This window comes from Oncorhynchus keta, chromosome 31 (genome assembly GCF_023373465.1).
Source record: "Oncorhynchus keta strain PuntledgeMale-10-30-2019 chromosome 31, Oket_V2, whole genome shotgun sequence".
NCBI classification, from domain to species: domain Eukaryota; kingdom Metazoa; phylum Chordata; class Actinopteri; order Salmoniformes; family Salmonidae; genus Oncorhynchus; species Oncorhynchus keta.
In genome coordinates this window covers 9,811,043-9,827,521 of record NC_068451.1, presented here as the reverse complement: position 1 = coordinate 9,827,521, position 16,479 = coordinate 9,811,043, and positions in this window count along the sequence as shown.

The following is a 16,479-nucleotide window of genomic DNA, read 5'->3' as shown; positions in this document are numbered from 1 at the left end:
ATCGCTCAGCATCAGCAAGAGATAGTTGAACAAATTGTTTACTCTGAGTTTTACCAACGCCTCTTCTGTTATTGGTAAAGGACTGTACTGTATGTTCCTCAGTTTCCACCAAAAGAAAGATGGTGATATGGCCTTGAATGATACTGAATCTGTGGAACAGTAGGCGGTTTGTACCATTTGGCCATTGGTGAGTGTTGAGTCCCCTACCCATCTGGAGACCGCTTTGAGGAAGCAAAAACCTGGACCTCGAACAGCTCTTGGCAAGGCCAGCCCTGTCTCTCTACAGATACTGTACAAGGCTGTTCAAGGCTCTAATCCTACCAAACAATTAATTGTGTAATTGGATCAATTAGGCATCCCAATTGGTCACACTGATCTGCCCCAGTTGCATTCTGGTTTGTAAATTCATGGCAAACTTTAACGCAATATAACAACATGTTCCATTCTGCTACTTTTCAGCTTCAGTATGGGTTATTCACCTACATAAAACATCAAATCCGCCAAACGTTTATTCAAAAATGTTGAAAAAGATTGTATGAAGTGTCTCTAAAGTGGAATTTGAATTAAATCTTGATCCTTTCTAGGTTTTAGGCAACATATGGTGTTTTTTTTTATTTAGAAGGCTTTGGTCTGTATCACAAAGATTTCAATTCCATTTCAATCATGAAAACACTTTTCAAGTTTCCATGTCTTGTCATTACGCTGTATATGTTTTTGAGACAGCAGGGACAATCTTCATGACTTATTGTGTTTGCAATATCTCAATGCTCATACAGCTTCTTTCTCTTCCTATCCTTCCAGCCAGTCTCAAATGGAGCCCAGCCACACCGATTTAACGGCACATTTATCAAAAAGTGAAAGCGAGCATGGTGCAGATGTTACGCGTGTCGTAAATGATTGCTCCCACTTTCCCCAAAAATGTCGCAACTAGAATTACGGCTTTTCATCAGCCGATATATTTCACTTGTGATTAATTGCAACACTCACATTTGGATCATTTCTGCACAAGAGAGAGCATTTCTGCTTTGTGAAATTGATATAAAAGAAATGCAAATCGATGGTGTTCTTGGCACCAAACATATGCTGCCACAATGCCAACAAGCCTGCCCCTGACAACCCCAGCTGGGGGCTTGTAAGACTTGCTCTTGGCAAAAGACGTTTTTTTTCCCAGCCGCTTTGCAAATGAACACCAATTAATACGAACAGCATCCAATTCTAGTGCTGCACCTGGTTAAGTCTCTGAGAAGAATCGTTCTCCAAATCTAATACAGGCTAAGGATCCAATGGATTGAAATTCCATAAAGATCCTCATTGTATTGGTGATGTGTGTTAAATCCTCCTGAAATCCAAACCGAGGCAAATGACTGGCCCACCATCTCAGTTCATTTTTTTGTCTTGATCACCAGGTACAATGTAACATTTTTGTCCTTTATAGCACACCACTAACCTAGTTGTCTCTCAGCAAATGCATAGACATCTCTACTAGTCAGTTTCCCATCGACCAAATTCTGAGCTGCTGTGGTAACATCCTTGCCATCCCCCTCTCTCTCTCTCTCTCTCTCTCTCTCTCTCTCTCTCTCTCTCTCTCTCACATTTCTCACTTTCTCTCTCTGTCTCTCTCTCTGTCTCTCTCTCTCTCTCACATTTCTCACTTTCTCTCTCTCTCTCTTTCGGTCTTTCTCTGTCTCACACACTTTTTTACTTTCTCTCTCTCTCATTCTGTCTCTCTCTCTCTCTCTCTCTCAAACTGATAGTCACCATATGACTTATGATGGATAGGAAGCTTTAATGAGCTCTTACAAGCAATTAAGTAATCAGGGAACCCCGCTGCTCGGCGCTGGAGCTAGCGAGAGCGGTGACAAATGGAGGCCCATCAGAACTGTAATCAACACAGGACAAGCTCCTCTCCTTCACTCACCACTCCCAAACAATGACACGCAAGGACAGCGATGGGGCAACCAGCATGGACCAATCTCATGATGTTGTTGTGTCTCCAAATAGGATCTGAACCGTTGGACATTCCAATGTGCGCTTTTCAAATTGTACGCACATTAGACGTTACTTGCAATACCTACATGACAGGTTATCGGCACTGAGTGGAGATAAGTGCAATGTTCATGCTATGTGATGTTTTTTCTGTTTTCTGATCAATACAAACATATTCCTGTGCGCGATTCCTATCAATGATATCAGTGTACAGTGGAAGCCTTTCATTACCACTTCAGTGGGTTCCAGACGTACAGGTTTATATGGCAACATGTTGTGGCAAGGAACATTGAATCTAATTGCAAGACTTGGCCTGCTCAGCTCCCAGTCCGCCTGGGGCTACAGTATGTATGTAGTGAGCCTCTACGTTCTCAGTTTCACATTCTCACCCACCTAAAGCACGGTGTGCACCCCAGGGTGGTATGACACCTCTCGCACACTCCTGATCTACCCTGAATAATTAAACTCTTACCATACGTCTGATGTCTCCGTGTTGGATATCAGAACAGAGTTGGAGACCGACACAATACCTTGCGTATTGAAAATCAAATATGTTGCTTATTAATAGGGCGGCTTTGGTGAACGCTACCTGGAGAAATGCCTAAGGGAGGCTGGGAGAAGGGCGCCCTTAGGGTAACGCTCTCATGTGAGTGAAGGGAAACAGCTGATGGTGCAGATTTGACATCACTGAAACTGGCACAGTGGACACACACCCACACACACAAACGCACGCACTGTATGGAAATCAGAGAGCTAGGCCAGCCATGCATGACAAACTGTGTGTGTGTGTGTGTGTGTGTGTGTGTGTGTGTGTGTGTGTGTGTGTGTGTGTGTGTGTGTGTGTGTGTGTGTGTGTGTGTGTGTGTGTGTGTGTGTGTGTGTGAGAGAGAGAGAGAGCCCTGTTTATACCTGGTGCTAACATGGGTCCTTTGTCTTGATCTTGTCTACATTCTGATTGTGCCCACATTTTCAGAAATGTGTCGACACATGCTATTAAAATGTGTCTGTTATCCATCCACTGTGTCTGCACTGTGTCCAGAATTCCTGGTCCCTTCCTTTATGCAAATTATTTTGCAACTATTCTTTCAAAAATAATACTTGTTTATTTATTGTAAGATACATATTGATGTAATCAGTCAATGGTGCCACCTGTCAGAATAATAGATATCAGAATAGTGATGATTTAAATGATTTCTGATCACAATCAGATCACAAAGTGTCTTTTGAATGCCTACACCTGTCTAAAAATGTAGTCACAATGAGAGAGCTCTCTCTTTCTCTCTCATTCTCTCTCTCATTCTCTCTCTCTCTCATTCTCTCATTCTCTCTCTCTCATTCTCTCTTTCTCATTCTCTCTCTCTCTCATTCTCTCTTTCTCATTCTCTCTCTCTCTCTCTCTCTCTCTCTCTCTCTCTCTCTCTCTCTCTCTCTCATTCTCTCTCTCTCTCTTTCTCTCTCTCTCTCTCATTCTCTCATTCTCATTCTCTCATTCTCATTCTCATTCTCTCTCTCTCTCTCTCTCTCTCTCTCTCTCTCTCTCTCTCTCTCTCTCTCTCTCTCTCTCTCTCTCATCTCTCTCTCTCATTCTCTCTCTCTCTCTCTCTCTCTCTCTCTCTCTCTCTCTCTCTCTCTCTCTCTCATCTCTCTCATTCTCTCATTCTCATTCTCTCATTCTCTCTCTCTCATTCTCATTTCTCTCTCTCTCTCTCTCTCTCTCTCTCTCTCTCTCTCTCTCTCTCTCATTCTCTCTCTCTTTCTCTGTCTCTCATTCTCACATTCTCATTCTCTCTCTCTCTCTCTCTCTCTCATTCTCTCTCTCTTTCTCTGTCTCTCATTCTCACATTCTCATTCTCTCTCTCTCTCTCTCTCTCTCTCTCATTCTCTCTCTCTCTCTCTCTCTCTCTCTCTCTCTCTCTCTCTCTCTCTCTCTCTCTCTCTCTCTCTCTCTCTCTCTCTCTCTCTCTCTCTCTCTCTCTCTCTCTCTCTCTCTCTCTCTCTCTCTCTCTCTCTCTCTCTCTCTCTCTCTCTCTCTCTCTCTCTCTCTCTCTCTCTCTCTCTCTCTCTCTCATCTCTCTCTTCTCTCTCTCTCTCTCTCTCTCTCTCTCTCTCTCTCTCTCTCTCTCATTCTCTCTCTCTCTCATTCTCTCATTCTCATTCTCTCATTCTCTCTCTCTCTCTCTCTCTCTCTCTCTCTCTCTCTCTCTCTCTCTCTCTCTCTCATTCTCTCTCTCTCATTCTCTCATTCTCATTCTCTCTCTCTCTATCTCTCTCTCTCTCTCTCTCGGGGACAAAGAAAAGGGCAAGCTGGCAGGAAGTGAGTCCAACCCTCAATTGACCTCTGCTTTGAGTCAATGACAGCACACAATCAAAACAGGGTTTGATGTTTGGGTGGTGGCGGTATCACAATAAAGCACCGGACCAGTTATGTTTTGGTTAGCTACCATCTGGCCCAGTGCCAAATGGATTGTGTTCCTTCCAATTCGAATTGGCTCAGGGAGGTGCTCATGTCCTTTCATTTACTGCTCATTATATTAGCCACCAAACTGAAGGTATAATAATTACCCCATCCACTGCAATCATTTCTTCACATTTGTAAGTCATTGTGTAAGCAACAATGTTACTGATATCTGTGGGTCCTTACAGTGAAATGTACACACTGAAGAGTGAGCTCTGTTGCACTGCTAACTTGGCGTCATTTCCTCAGATTCCGTACAGATTGCACCAGCTAATTATGATCTAATAACTGGCAGACTGTCTCAATATTATTACAGGAAGAGTAGGTTTAAATGAATAGCTCATCATCTGCCCTCAGTATCAGTCATGTTGTTTTAATGATCATAATTCCACCATTAAATCTTAATAATATGTCAAGGTCTTAAGGGAAGTATGTCAATTTGCTGCTTCAATTGGAATTAACCCAAGTATTGCTCAAGTTAGGTCTGTTTTTCCAAGGAGGCACGTTTTGTTAGCAATGTACACAGCGCGCGAACAGGCGCAGAGCCACATCATTCTTAGTCAGAGACACAAAAATGTATGTTCATTAATTTATTCATCTGTTGATGTAACAAGATACAGACAGACCAATGGTTTTCTCCTTTGAATATTTGGGCACTGGCATGTGCAAATACACAACCATTCAAATGTTGGAAAAATGAACGCAGTTTTAAAGAGGTCTGTGTTGTTTCCATTTGGATATGCATCCCTAGATTAACTGATTTTCAGAGTAAATGTGCATCTCTGAATTATAAAACATCCATAAAAAGACTCAAATGACCCGTGGAGAGAGATATGGCGCTTTTGGCTGGACTTTCAGAATCTCTAAAATCACTGCTTTGAGGTCTAAATCTGTAAGATAACTTCTCCCCAAGGCTTTCTATTTGTGAGGGAGACGGACACTGCAAACAGCTTCCAGCTAGGAATCGCTGTAGGAGACAGAGAGAACAAGAGAGCAAGAAACAGAAGGGGGAAAACAATAGAGAAAAGAGAGGGAGAGGACGTGGGAGGGAGAGAGAAAGAAAGAAAAGAGAGGGAGAGGACGTGGGAGGGAGAGAGAAAGAAAGAAAAGAGAGGGAGAGGACGTGGGAGGGAGAGAGAAAGAAAGAAAAGAGAGGGAGAGGACGTGGGAGGGAGAGAGAAAGAAAGAAAAGAGAGGGAGAGGACGTGGGAGGGAGAGAGAAAGAAAGAAAAGAGAGGGAGAGAAACAGAAGAGGGGGAGAAATAGAAAGAGAGAAAGAGTGCAAAAAGGCGTCTGATATAGTAAACATCATCACTCCAATCCGGTAGTGTAAGATTGTCTAGCGCCGCGCTGTACATGTTACTGGAACACTGGAGGGGCGGTGGAGCACCAGCAAGACATCTAAATCAATAAAGTGTCCGGTCGGTGGGGAGAAGGGTGGACGGGTGGTAACAGGGTGTACCCAGCCCCAGGCCTAGGGGTCACCACGGGCATGGGAAGGGGGAGCAAGGGAGGGGGAGCAAGGGGGGGGTTGCAAGGGAGCAAGGGGGAATGGAGGGGTGAATGGCGCACAGTGCCTGTTGAGGAATAGCATGAAGAGACAGCGCTAACGAGAAGAGCACAGTGTAAAACTTACATTAGTGTTGTATTGTGCAGTAGATAAGAGGGAGAGATACTGTTTTATAGACTGCAGCTTTAACTTTAGGCTAATTATAGCAATCGTGTCCATATTACAGTCTTATAATACGTTGCTGTTTGACTTAGTGAGAGTGGGCTCATGATCTCTGTCATTCTACTGTGACAGATATGACAGATATGTGGTAATAGGTCATTGATGAACCTACTGTACATACTGTACGTAAATCAGTCAAAACAGTGGAAATAATAGTTTTCTATTCCTCTGAAATGCCATGAATAGAAAGGTGAAATATAGACTAAATGGCAAAAATAAAAATGTTTCTGAACATGAGCTTTACCACACACACGCGACACACAAATATACAGAGCCCATTAGAGCAACAACGTCTCACAAACTGAGAAACACAGTTATCCCCGAACCCCCCTCCTCTCCAACAGATCCTCACCTACAAAACAACTTCAAAATTAGGTGAACTCTCGCTCAAAATAGGCCCTGTCCAAAATAACCATAAGCCATTACACTTCCAACACCAATTGATCAATTGTAATTACCTACCTGTGGATTAGCCTAGTGCTGCTAGTGCTGCTTCTTAGGCCCCTGGGGTCGGTGCTATAGACAGACCTGGAGCCTGAGAGCCAGTCACAGGTAGAACTCCATAGGAAGGAGGGGAGAATGAGCTTTTAATTGCTTTGTGCACTGTGTGTAATTGAAGGTTGAAGTGTGTTTGCCATGAGGAGTGTGACTTCACTTGGCCCTGTCTAATTAATCCTGTCACACGAGCCTTCTGCCTTCAATTTTCACTTTGCCACTCAGCCTCGCGAGGTGAGAATACAACTGGAAATATAGGTTGGTAACTGTCTATCGCTCACTGGGCCAGACGCAGCACAAAAACAGCAATATGAAAGGGAGAGAGAGAGACTCTGTTTTTCTCAATGTGGGGGGGAACACGTATTGGGAGATGTTTGATTCAATAAAGCTTTAGCGAAGCAACTTTCCCAGTACACACATTTGATGGCAGTTTTTTTTGTTGCTATAGGGACCTTTGGTGGAAGAAGGTGAGGACCAAAGCGCAGCGTGGTACGTGTTTGTCATTTATTAAATAGAACTGAACACTAAATACAAAGTAACAAAAAGAACAACCAAACAGCTCCGTCAGGTACAAAACAGAAAGCAACTACCCACAAAACCCATGTGGGCAAGAGCTACCGAAGTGTGGTTCTCAATCCGAGACAACGATAGACAGCTGTCCCTGATTGAGAACCATACCCAGCCAAAAACAAAGAAATACAAAAACATAGAAAAAGGAACATAGAATGCCAACCCTAGTCACACCCTGGCCTAACCAAAATAGAGAATAAAAGCCTCTCTATGGCCAGGGCGTGACAGACCTATACTGTAGATTGAAGTTTATCAATATTGCTTCATTAGCATAGAGATGAATTACATTTTTAATGAGTGAAATCTCATATAGGATGAGGATGACTCATTCAGACCTTCTAGCTTGAACATGTATATATCTTTCTTATATGATGATGATGATCTAAAGATAAGAAGTATACAGATGTAGGATCTTAATTTAACCTATGTTGTCACAGTAAACAGGATTTGAACGTTTAGTCCATAATGTTACTTGATCGGTGTTTAGGCTAATAGCTGGCCAAAAGTAGGCGACATGAAAAGTGCAATACTGTTAATATAACCGTGTTTAAGTGCAGGTTTTCAGTGAATTTATGTAAATCATGAAGCTCATCTGCATTCCCGACAGTGCAGGAAAATTGCCAGCAACAAAAGAGTTAAGTCAAATTAAGATCCTACATCTGTGGCTAAATACTTCACTTCTCACTACACTAGAAAATGAACACCTACTCATAAAGTAATCACACATCTTACAACCATACCCTCTCCAGCCTACAGACACTGAAGGGCAGAGCAAGAGACCTCCCTGCCTCCCAACAGACATAATGCTGAAATCTTTGGCCCACATTCTGCACAAAGAGTTGGGATCATCATCACTTTTTACTACTTTTCCCCCCCATTTCCACTGTTCTCCCTGCCTGGACTTGCAGGAGGAGTAAAGACGGGCCGTTGCCCACAGTGAGTCCCCCTGGCACAGATAGACATGGGATGGCCGTGCAACAGTATGTACAGCCTGCCTTCCTTCTGTTAGCAGTGCATCTGAAGATAGCAAACTGCACTGTTGCTCGCACTCCCCGATCCTGTTGTTGTCGTTGGCCAGCAGCCACCACTATAGTGAGCCAACTGAGTTAACAGACACTTCCGCTCGGCACATAAGGAACCATCTGTTTAAAGGCAAAATAAATAAATAAATAAAGAGCCTCTCTATACCACCCGTTTCCTCCCTCCTCCCATCCTTCTATGGCCATGCTACAGTAAACAGTGTTTTACAACAGGGCTACTCCTCATACTTCACCGAATAGCCAATGAAATAGTGTTAAAAGTGTCTAATGTGCCTATTGTCTCTATCTTAAAGGAATGACTTAACAAGTGTTTCTCGACACCTAGATGGCCTTGATTCAGGACTCTCCTCGCTGTCTAATAGGCTTCATTTAACCTCCCATATTTCTTTGATTCTCTTTTTCTGTCCGAAACATTAGTCATTGGTTGACTTCACACAATAAGTGTTGTTATCCCCTATCGATTATTTCATTGTCGTGTTACTTACTAGGGCAGAAATGACAGTCTCCTGCCAGAGTCTTTGAGCGGTAGATTACTGTGGTCAATGTCAAGTAGGGTTTTGAAGCCTGATGATCCTAATGTCTCGTTGTGTTTAAACCAGGGTTCCACAGTAGCCTTGGCTCTGTAAAACTCTTCAGACATGCCAGCTTGTAGCTAAATAAATATTGGCCGAGGGGCATTTGAAAAAACATATTGTCCTGGCTCGGCATCCAATCCTTCGGCCCTCTGTTGCCAAAACAAGACGACGGGGGTCTACAGCAGAATTGATCCTCACATGAGTGGGTTTGTAATGGTCAACTCAAACTCACTGCCATGGCTGTCTCTCGGGCTTTGTTCAGGTTTTGTGTATATTTCATATACCGTACATGTCATATATAGGCATATATTACAGTGTAATATATATATATATGACGTTACATCATGTAAGCTTTTGGAGGAGCCTGGGTGTGCCATTTACAATATCACACAGCGCCTTTGTTGTTCCCAATACGGTTAACGAGAAGAGGAGGGTTCTTGGTCTTCTGTCTTCTGTTTACACCTTGAAAGAAACACATTCAGAAATATATGTGTCTCCCTTGTTTATGACATGTATTTTGAGATAGTGTTCTAAATCTGACAGGCGCCACACGGGTTTATTTTTCTTCTTTACAAATCATTGGCCAGGGTCTGTGTAGGCCTCCGCAGACAATTGTTTGCTTGTGTCATTTCATATGTACACCATTTGGAGCATTTTGTTAAGCTTGAAATCATAGTGTTTCTATTTTTGGTTTCGCTTACTTTGTTGACTCTGTTAAGTTCCAATGCACATCCTTAGAATCTTGCCAGGTCCTGGATTTAGCTAACAAACCAAAGCAAACTTTGCTCTGCCTACCTTATTTAACATTGAGGAAACTTTAACATTGAGCTAGAAAGAAATAAAATAACTTTAAGAGAGTTATGACTAGAATATTACCACCTGTTCTCAATCTCACATGTGAATGGCCCATAAATTCTCATCACAAAGAAATGAAGGTGTATTGTAATAGGTGCATTATTTAGTAGATTTGACATGGCTGCCATGTATTAGCACAGCGAGCGCGTCTGTAAAAACTCCACAGAGAAAGAAACTGATAATTGCCTCAGAACCTATTTCTATTTCTCCTCTTAAGCCTATTTTAAGAGCATTAGGTCGTTATAAATGTGAGATGGTCTAAATTTAGCCATGCAACATCTATCATCATCTGACTACATTAGTGTACTTTCCAGGCTCTGCACTGACTAAACTCTCTCTAGGAATTAAACAAGTTATGTGACTCTTATATTAAGACTTATTATTATAACTTCTCCCAGATAACATTTTTCTTAGTCTTGTCATTATTATTATTTACACTACTGTCTATATGGCAGAACACGTTTGTTTAACAGCTGAGGAACGGCATGTAAATGGTTGAAAAAATCAATTGTGTATGTATGCACTGAAAAGCAGCCGTATGGGAATTATGTAGCTAGGACTCCATTTTGTGCCTATTAAGATCCCCCCTGGATACACTTGCTGTATGTAGCAGAGCTAATGGTCCAGGGGAGGGGAAACTGTGCGTGAGGAGGTAGAGCCCTACGCTGCTAAGGTCTCTGGGCCTGGCGACAGATGGTTGGCCACCACACTGACACTGGGTGGCTGTGTGTACTAGGGTCTGTCGTGAGACTGATCTGTGGTGTTGGCGTGGCAGAGATCAAACGACATTGTGGAAGGTGAAGAGACGGGTCGAGCGCCAGGCCAACTGTGTGACACCCGGAGAAGGAGATGCGAGACGAGGCGCCTTCGTGGCAACCCTGCCTCGACTGTTGGTTTTGACAGCCTCCCGTTTGTGTGTACAAAACGTCTCCGGAGTCGAGCGTTGGCTGGCAGGGAATGTGGCACGCCACATGGTGTGTTGGGGCTGTCGTGTGAGAGTGTTAACCCTCACTACTCGTAGTGCAGGCAGGAGATGAAAAAAGTAGCCACACTAGCAATAAGTACAACGACAAATTATCACCATCATCATCATCATCATCACTAAATGCAAAAACAATTTTTCAGATGCAGGCAGCAATCATAACTTCAAAGCTATGTGAACAATAGATGCCATACTGCCATGCAATCACAGATCATCATCAAGACACAAACACAGTGTCAGCCATTTTGACAAAGGACATTGTGTAAATGGTAAGAAATGTAGGCCTACATATTGAGAAAATACTTTGAATGGCAAAGTACGTTTGTTTTCATTTAAATGGTAGTAGACCAAATGAGATGAATGTGCGAAATCCCCATTGAAAACAAGCAGGGCATCCATTCTACAACAGATCCACTCTGGGAAAAGGATAGGACTGTCAAGCGATTACTACCCCGTCTTATATTCCTAATGATCAGAACATCTTCTGCCCACAGTCTAGTCAGAAACTACTTCGACCCGACGCTCCCACCTAAAAGCATCTCAATATCCAATTGCACAGCTTTCTAAACATGGACCACACCCCTATTTATTACTGCCATGATCGTTGTGTCAGTTTCTGTCAGTCAGCCCCTAGTCTGCTCTTTGTGTTTCATCTGCTCCAGAACAGGAAGATGGCAACCAGATCAACAGGGGAACAGTGTAATGAGTGTGGATGGAACCACCGGCGATGCCTAGATCTGAGAGGGTTCCTCGTCAATTACAGATGACGCTGTTCGTCTCAGGAGTCAGCAGCTTCCCCGAGACCTTTGATCCATTCGCTGTGACTGGCTACTGGAGATAACAATTACAGCAGCCTATACAGTACACGACCTGGATGGGCTCGGTGCAATTGATGAAACTGTTGTAGATGTATGCCCACCTACATTGGACATTAAAGGGCCAATGTGTATTTATGAAAATTTGTGTTTTCATGTTTTACTTTCATTCTATTCCTCATGTTTAGTGGATTAAATATGATTGGTGTGTAATGGTACTGTTTGGACACACCCACTCATTCTAGGGTTTTCATTATTTTTTACTATGTTCTACATTGTAGAATAGTAGTGAAGACATCAAAATTGTGAAGTAACAAATATGGATATAATATTGATATTTTAGATTATTCAAAGTAGCCACCCTTCACCTTGATGACAGCTTTGCATAATCTTGACATTCTCTCAACCAGCTTCACCTGGAATGCTTTTCCAACAGTCTTCAATGAGTTGCCACATATGCTGGGCACTTGTTGGCTGCTTTTCCTTCACTCTGTGGTCCAACTCATCCCAAACCATCTCAATTGAGTTGAGGTGAATGTGGAGGCCAGGTAATTTGATGCAGGACTTCATCACTCTCCTTCTTGGTCAAATAGCCCTTACACAGCTTGGAAGTGTGTTGGGTCATTGTCCTGATGAAAAATGAATGATAGTCCCACTAAGCGCAAACTGTAGAATGCTGTGGTAGCCATGCTGGTTAAGTGTGCCTTGAATTCTAAATAAATCACCGACAGTGTCACCAGCAAAAGCACCCCCACACCATCACACCTCCTCATCCATGCTTCACGATGGGAACCATACATATTCACCTACTCTGCATCCCGCAAAGACATAGTGGTTGGAAACAAAAAATCTCAAATTTGGACTCATCAGACCAAAGGACAGATCTCCACCAGTCTAATGTCCATTGCTCGTGTTTCTTGGCCCATGCAAGTCTCTTCTTCTTATTGGCGTCCTTTAGTAGAGGTTTATTTGCAGCAATTCGGCCATGAAGGCCTGATTCACATAGTCTCCACTGAACAGTTGATGTTGAGATGTGTCTGTTACTTGAACTCTGTGAAGCATTTATTTGGGCTGCAATTTCTGAGGCTGGTAACTGTAATGAACTTATCCTCTGCAGCAGAGGTAACTCTGGGTCTTCCTTTCCTGTGGCGGTGCTCATGAGAACAAGTTTCATCATAGCTCTTGATGTTTTTTGCGGCTGCACATGAAACTTTCAAAGTTCTTGAAATTTTCCATATTGACTAATGATGGACTGTTGTTTCTCTTTTCGTTTTTAAGCTGTTCTTGCCATAATATGCACTTGGTCTCTCACCAAATAGGGCTATCTTCTGTATACCACCCCTACCTTGTCACAACACAACTGATTGGCTCAAACGCATTAAGAAGGAAATAAATTCCACAAATTAACTTTTACAGTGCCTTGCGAAAGTATTTGGCCCCCTTGAACTTTGCGACCTTTTGCCACATTTCAGGCTTCAAACAAAGATATAAAACTGTATTTTTTTGTGAAGAATCAACAACAAGTGGGACACAATCATGAAGTGGAACGACATTTATTGGATATTTCAAACTTTTTTAACAAATCAAACACTGAAAAATTGGGCGTGCAAAATTATTCAGCCCCCTTAAGTTAATACTTTGTAGCGCCACCTTTTGCTGCGATTACAGCTGTAAGTCGCTTGGGGTATGTCTATATCAGTTTTGCACATCGAGAGACTGAAATTCTTTCCCATTCCTCCTTGCAAAACAGCTCGAGCTCAGTGAGGTTGGATGGAGAGCATTTATGAACAGCAGTTTTCAGTTCTTTCCACAGATTCTCGATTGGATTCAGGTCTGGACTTTGACTTGGCCATTCTAACACCTGGATATGTTTATTTTTGAACCATTCCATTGTAGATTTTGCTTTATGTTTTGGATCATTGTCTTGTAGGAAGACAAATCTTCGTCCCAGTCTCAGATCTTTTGCAGACTCCATCAGGTTTTCTTCCAGAATGGTCCTGTATTTGGCTCCATCCATCTTCCCATCAATTTTAACCATCTTCCCTGTCCCTGCTGAAGAAAAGCAGGCCCAAACCATGACGCTACCACCACCATGTTTGACAGGGGGGATGGTGTGTTTAGGGTGATGAGCTGTGTTGCTTTTACGCCAAACATAACGTTTTGCATTGTTGCCAAAAAGTTCAATTTTGGTTTCATCTGACCAGAGCACCTTCTTCCACATGTTTGGTGTGTCTCCCAGGTGGCTTGTGGCAAACTTTAAACGACACTTTTTATGGATATCTTTAAGAAATGGCTTTCTTCTTGCCACTCTTCCATATAGGCCAGATTTGTGCAATATACGACTGATTGTTGTCCTATGGACAGAGTCTTCCACCTCAGCTGTAGATCTCTGCAGTTCATCCAGAGTGATCATGGGCCTCTTGGCTGCATCTCTGATCAGTCTTCTCCTTGTATGAGCTGAAAGTTTAGAGGGACGGCCAGGTCTTGGTAGATTTGCAGTGGTCTGATACTCCTTCCATTTCAATATTATCGCTTGCACAGTGCTCCTTGGGATGTTTAAAGCTTGGGAAATCATTTTGTATCCAAATCCGGCTTTAAACTTCTTCACAACAGTATTTCGGACCTGCCTGGTATGTTCCTTGTTCTTCATGATGCTCTCTGCGCTTTTAACGGACCTCTGAGACTATCACAGTGCAGGTGCATTTATACGGAGACTTGATTACACACAGGTGGATTGTATTTATCATCATTAGTCATTTAGGTCAACATTGGATCATTCAGAGATCCTCACTGAACTTCTGGAGAGAGTTTGCTGCACTGAAAGTAAAGGGGCTGAATAATTTTGCACGCCCAATTTTTCAGTTTTTGATTTGTTAAAAAAGTTTGAAATATCCAATAAATGTCGTTGCACTTCATGGTTGTGTCCCACTTGTTGTTGATTCTTCACAAAAAAATACAGTTTTATAACTTTATGTTTGAAGCCTGAAATGTGGCAAAAGGTCGCAAAGCTCAAGGGGGCCGAATACTTTCGCAAGGCACTGTAACAAGGCACACCTGTTATTTGAAATGCATTCCAGGTGACTACGTCTTGAAGCTAGTTGTGAGAATGCAAAGAGTGTGCAAAGGTTGGCTACTTTGAAGAATCTCAAATATTACATTTATTTTGATTTGTTTAACACTTTTTTGGTTACTACATGATTCCATATGTGTTATTTCAAAGTTGTGATGTCTTCACTACAAAGTAAAAAATAGTAAAAATAAAGAGAACCCCTTTTTTTGTGTGTCCAAACTTTTGACTGGTACTGTATATGGAACCTGTTCAGGGAACAGAACAGAAAACCGGCAAAGAATGACATTTTTCAAGGAACAGAAATGGAACTAGCCATACTGTACCAGAACAGAATAGTTATTTTAAAGCATAGAAATCGGTTAATAATGCTATTTTATGTTCTAGACATTTTTTTTACATTACCACAACAAAGCACCTATGCAAAGCCCTCACTCTGCCAATCAGAAACTTATTCCAGTGTCCCCTTTGAAGCATAGTTTAGTATAGCTACTGAAGTTACAAGCGTGATTGTGAGATTATGTTGAGATTTTTTATAAACTAGAGAAGAATGGATTAACATTTTTCAATGTTAGTTAAGGACACTATAGGCCTAGATACCACTTTTCACATTGGATTTATTAACTACAAAAGGTAAGATGTGTTTTTAATTCTGGTGGCGCTCTGAACACACAAGCTTGCTAGCTAGCTAGCTCAAAGGACATTCAAAGTTCCTCGATAGAAGTGGCTTCTCCTAGGTTATAATTCTGTAGACCTAGTTCATATAATGCATGTCATAGCAAGATGCCCATCACTTCAAGCCTCCCCCTCTAGCTATTAATTTTAAAAAATCAGCAGACAGTGCCTTTAACTGTCCCAACAGCTGTAATGGGCCTGCTGTTACAAAGGCTTTATTATCTCCCTGCTTTTCCCTGTAAAACCACTGTTGTTCCTCTGATTTACCCCTGAATGATTTATGCTCACTGGTCTGGCCACTGATGGTCAGACGAGTGGCAGGAAAGATACCCTGGCAGGAAAGATAGAAACACACTTAGGGGCTTTCTCACGGGTAAACACACCATATTAAAAGCACACTTGTTTCGAAAGCCCAAACACATTTGCTACATGGGGGTGGCCCAATGTCATTTCACTTGTCAAATACTACAGTGTCAGAGCCAATCAGGCGACTCGGCTGGCAACACAAGCCATTTAACCTGAGCAAACATGGTGTGTCATAAAGCCCAAAGAGAACTTAGAGCCTCTGCAAACACCGGCGAGGTATAGCGAGGACCATCGGGCACGAATCAAGGCAGCCACGGTGAACACGAGTCACTCCCGTAATGGGTTTGTGATGACTCAAGAACCAAGGGCCATCTGCTTGCTCCAGTGGGGGAGGACAGAATGGACAGAATCACAGTTCAGAGACACACGAATCATCACATATTAGCATGACTGGTAGTAAAGGGAAAAATGTAGCTACTGTCACACAATGCATAAGGTTTTAACATTTTTTTTTTTTTAAATCTTAGTGATAGTTCAATGATTTGACATACTAAGATACGTGTTTTCTTTGAAAAGCAGTATATGGACAATGAAAGAAATGTAAAATGGCTGAACTATCCCTTTAAGCCATGTTCTATGTATTGTCACCAGATAACAGGATTAGCATGGCGATTTTCAGCTCCTATACATGAAGCCTAGAGGTCTTCACAAAATTAACTCCTTTCTCTGAAACCTGTTTATTTCTTGGTGAAATAAAATGTTATAGGATCTCTATAAGCTCTCTTGCAGGGCATTCAATTTCCCTGATGACATGAACGCTCACCACGTATTTAAAACACAGAGGTTTGCATGGGATTTCAATGTGGAACTTTGAATAAACCACCGTCATTTGTGTCCGCTCTGGAACCGTGAAGTTCATTTCAACA